The 5,231-nt window shown below is 37.4% G+C and overlaps 1 pseudogene; it reads right to left on the bottom strand.

The window, feature by feature from the left end:
- Nucleotides 1-225: 225 nt before the first annotated feature.
- LOC117093511 lies at nt 226-641 on the bottom strand (annotated as a pseudogene).
- Between the last annotated feature and the right edge of the window lie 4,590 nt (nt 642-5,231).

The raw sequence follows: 5,231 nt of genomic DNA, 5'->3' as shown, positions 1-5,231 counted from the left end.
GCTAAAGTCAAGTAAAAATGCCAATAAAATGTTTGAAAAATATACTTCGGATATATGAGTAAAGCAGGTACTTGACATTCCAATTGTAACTTTTTTTTTTTTGAGTTTAACTTATTTATTTAAGCCATCTCCTGCCACAAGCAAAGGGATGGAAGATCAGGATACCAGTCATCATCTGATACAAGTAAAGAAGGTGAGCTTAAGGTCTCCTATAATTTTTCTGGTTCATGTGCAAAGCAATGGTCCAAACCAGTGCTGTGGTCCCCGGTGCCCGGGTAGTGCTCTGGATTCTCTTTCTTCATCTTCGTAACCAATTGGAAGTGGATTCACGTGAGGGTTATGGAATAGAGTAGGTTACCATCTCCCCAGGGAAACGGCTTGGTCCTGATGCGAAGATGGGGTAGGGTATCAACTCGGGTCTCTGGTGCTCTCCGTGGCGTGACTTCAGGAACACATTCAGCATGCCGCATGCTACTTCTGGGAGCACGAGGAAGTAGGTGAGGGCCTTCCACATGCTAGCTGAGATCTCCTCGCCATGGGAGCCCCTCGACATAGGCCACCCCAGCTGTGGGCGGGACCAACCCAGCAGCCAAGAAACCCTGGACACAGCAGCTGCCTCCATTTTCGACCTGGACTCCGCAATTGTTGAAGTACTATTTTAAATCTCTACCCAATAGTTTCTATCAGTATATATTTATAAAACGGATAAGAAAAAAACCTACCAGAAAGAGCTGCATAACAGCCCATTAAACCAGAGTTGCTCCATTGCTGTAACTGATGCTTTGAAACTGACGTGGCACAAACTGTAGTGAACTACAGTGAAAAAAGGAAGTTCAAAAACAAAAACTGTATTATTTATTTATTTATTTATTTATGGTATTCATGCTTTTCAGAACTAAATTCTGAAGAGAAAAAAAAGTTTTAACAACAACAAAAAATTTTATTACCAACTTTAGTCCATACCATGTTAGTTTTAAATAGATTGATAAACTGCAATTTATAAGGATGATGTGGAGCTACTTACTACAGGCTGTGTGTGTGTTTTTTTTTTTAATCCTATAGATGATCTGAATACCACTTGAGTTTAAATATCTTATTTTAAATATAAAGAAGGAATACTCTGTATTATTAAATTGAAAATAAATAAAACCAATTCTGGAAGAAAGAAAAAATAACAAGTAAAATGTTCACATTTCTCTTATTAGGAATTAATGTGTATATGTGTTCACTTATCTTTTTTTGGTTGGTTTTTTTTTTTTTTTTTTTTTTGAGACAGAGTCTCACTGTGTTGCCCAGGCTGGAGCGTAGTGGCACAGTCTCGACTCACTGCAAGCTCCGCCTCCCGGGTTCATGCCATTCTCCTGCCTCAGCCTCCCGAGTAGCTGGGACTACAGGTGCCTGTCACCACGCCAGGTTAATTTTTTGTATTATTTTAGTAGAGACTCACTTATCTTAACAGATACCTGTGATATTCAGTCTCCTCTATAGTCCACTATGCTTGGTTCTCATGTACAATTGTTTATTTCTACTTATAGTATATATGAATGTGTATTATGTATTATTTGTTATATATAAGTGGCTGCTATATGAAGATATACAATAAATGTTTATTATATGTATGTGTATATCTTTATATAACTCTGATTTGGTTCTAACTGAAATTACTAGGTATTACCATAAATTTTTAAATATTCTATTTGTCTTATACTCAGTGTATTTGATAGTTTATAGAAAGAAACCTTAAAGACTATTAGAATACTACTTTATCTTAAATATTTTATTTCTTGAAATGTAGCATGATAAATGTAAACTTTCTTTTTTTATTTTTATTTTTTTATTTTTTTTCTACTTTATGTCTTTTTTTTTTTTATACTTTAAGTTCTAGGGTACATGTGCATAACGTTTATATCATGTATAACTCCCCAATGCAATCCCTCCCTCCTCCCCCCTCCCCATGATAGGCCCCTAAAGTCAATCTTTTACTTTTTTTTTTTTTTTTTTTTTGAGACAGAGTCTCGTTCTGTCGCCCAGGCTGGAGTGCAGTGGTGCGATATCGGGTCACTGCAAGCTCTGCCTCCTGGGTTCACGCCATTCTCCCGCCTCAGCCTCCCGAATAACTGGGACTACAGACACCTGCCACAATGCCTGGCTAATTTTATTTAATTTATTTTTTTGCATTTTTAGTGGAGACAGGGTTTCACCATGTTAGCCAAGATGATCTCTATCTCCTGACCTTGTGATCCACCCACCTTAGCCTCCCAGAGTGCTGGGATTAGGGGAGTGAGCCACCGCATCTGGTCCTCTTTTGCTAAATTTTTAAAAAGAATTTGGTTTTCAGATATTATATCAGGAGTTTAATATATAAGTGTATATTATTATTTTTATGAAAGATTCCTCTGTTTTAAAAAGTGTGATATCACTTTTTGTTGACTGAAATGAGAAAAATATTACATTTAATCAACATCTAAGTTTTAAAGTCAAGAATAACTTTGTATTTACATTTTTATCTTGTTCATGTACATGAAATTATGTTTAATGAATACTCAATTTTTCACTCTTTGATATTTTCATTGATTTGTTGTAGTGGAGTAGCCACTGACACTGATGTTTATTTATACTTGATTTGTTAGAAATATCTTATTATATATTTTTCACAAAATCAAATAAGAATTACAGGTTAGTTGGCTAAAGGAGCAAGTCCAAATAATTCCTAATATACCTTCTAAAATGGCTGTCAGTAGCAAGTCAAAGATCTTCTGTAAGAGGAAATCATACGAAACACAGCAAGCTGGTTATTGTTTTTGAAATGTGCTCAATGGATCCAACACCACTCCAAGTGGTCTCTTCCCTTTTCCACTCAGCCTTCCTGGAGATAGTCTCCAGGAAGCTGAAGTAGCAATGTTGTGCATGGGCTCAAGAACTCTTGTCTGTGCTGAAGACCTTTATATATATGTATACAGATACAGGTTGAGTATCCTTTATCCAAAATACTTGGAGCCAGAACTGTTTTAGATTTCGATAATTTTCAGATTTCAGAATATTTGCATATTCATAATGAGAGGTCTCAGGGTTGAGACTCAAGTCTAAACATGAATTTCATTTATGTTTCATGCACACCTTATATACATTGACTGAAGGAAATTCTACACAATTTCTAAAATTTTTTTTTGCATTAAATAAAGTATGTGTGCACTGAACCATCAGAAAGCAAAGGCATCACTATCTCAGCCGCCCATGTGGACAATCTGTAGTTGTTTGGCATCACCATTATTCTTGACTCTGAATTTAAATCCTACCGAGAAGTAATTATTTTCTTCAACTTATTCACATGTAAGTACTTAGCAGTAAAAATATAACATACCATCCTGGACAACATGGTGAAACCCCGTCTCTACTAAAGATACAAAAATTAGCTGGGCTTGGTGGTGCGCGTCTAGAGTCCCAGCTACTCGGAAGATTGAGACAGGAGAATCACTTCAACCCTGGAGGCAGAGGTTGCAGCAAGCTGAGATCGCATCACTGCACCGTCTCAAAAAAAAAAAAAAAAAATATATATATGTGTGTGTGTGTGTGTGTGTGTGTGTGTGTGTGTATATTTATATAAACATACCATTAATACAGGAAAACATAATGTGTTCGGGTAACTAAAGCAGCACAGTAGCATCTCCAGAATACCTGTATCAGCTCTTTTTTTTTTTTTTTTTTTTTTTTTTTTGAGACGGAGTCTTGCGCTGTCGCCCAGGCTGGAGTGCTGTGGCCGGATCTCAGCTCACTGCAAGCTCCGCCTCCCGGGTTTACGCCATTCTCCTGCCTCAGCCTCCCGAGTAGCTTTATTTTCCACTGATGGTACTGTGTTTTGATTAAAAGGTTTCTCTACACTGTATTCTAATTTTTTTTTTTTTTTTTAGGTGAGAAAAAATATCAGAAGCAGTTAAGAGACCAGGAAGTGGTTCCTTTAGGGATGAGGAGATGTTCTGCTGAATAGCTTTTTAAAATGTTTCCTCCAGAGTCATCTGCCTCATTAACAATGGTTTTCAGTCTTAGAAGTCATTCTTTCATTTCATAAACTGATATGATTTCCTGTTCTTTTTTTTTTTTTTTTTTTTTGAGACGGAGTCTCGCTCTGTCGCCCAGGCTAGAGTGCAGTGGCCAGATATCAGCTCACTCACTGCAAGCTCTGCCTCCCAGGTTTATGCCATTCTCCTGCCTCAGCCTCCCGAGTAGCTGGGACTACAGGCGCCCGCCACCTCGCCCGGCTAGTTTTTTGTATTTTTTAGTAGAGACAGGGTTTCACCATGTTAGCCAGGATGGTCTCCATCTCCTGACCTCGTGATCCGCCCGTCTCGGCCTCCCAAAGTGCTGGGATTACAGGCTTGAGCCACCGCGCCCGGCCACTGATTTCCTGTTCTGTTAGGAATGCACGCTGTTGTAGTCCTTCCCTAAGCCCACCACACATTTTCACCATGTGGTCTATAGGCATTTTCCCTGCAGTGTCAACAATATCATTTTCATTGTCTACTTGTGGCATCACGTGGGCACCCAAAAAGTTTTGGAGTTTGTGGCAATTCAGATTTCAGACGTTTGTATTAGGGATACAACCTGTAATAAAAGAAACTGTGTCTTTAGAAACTACTTTGAGATACAAAGGTTAAAGACATTTGAGATACTGTCATTAAAAGTGTCCTGTCTTACTTAGAAAGTTACGCAAAATGCCTCATTGTAAAGGAAAACCTGTCATTTTAGTATGAAACATGGATCTCCCAACATCTTGAAGGTTAGATATAACACAAAAACCTCTGTACTTAGAGTTTAAAACTTGTAAGCAAGCAGGAAGCCTCTGATTTTTCTCATTCACATGTACCTCCTAAAATCACTACAAGGGCCAAAGTTAAAGACTGACCTCTGAAGCCCTACACTCAGTTTTATTTACAAACAGAACAAAACAAACAAAAACATTCTCTTTGTTTTCATTGTATCTGTAATACTTCCCATTTACCTCTGAATAAGACTTTGGGTCTTCTCATTTTTTTTATTTTAGGTTAGCGGAAGATGAATCAATGAGCCTTAAGGACTTGATTCATAAATATGATAGTTTAATGCATAGATGTTCAAACTTACAAAGTTCTGAATACATGATGTATTTATAGGGTCTAGAACACACTTATGCTCAACATTAGAATATTATGTTATCAATAATTTTTCACTTTCTTTTTAAAAGAGTGAGCATTGGT

Source organism: Trachypithecus francoisi, unplaced genomic scaffold (genome assembly GCF_009764315.1).
Source record: "Trachypithecus francoisi isolate TF-2019V2 unplaced genomic scaffold, Tfra_2.0 Lachesis_group12, whole genome shotgun sequence".
NCBI lineage: Eukaryota > Metazoa > Chordata > Mammalia > Primates > Cercopithecidae > Trachypithecus > Trachypithecus francoisi.
Note: the sequence above shows the minus strand (reverse complement) of the source record. Positions and strands in the feature narration are given on the sequence as shown.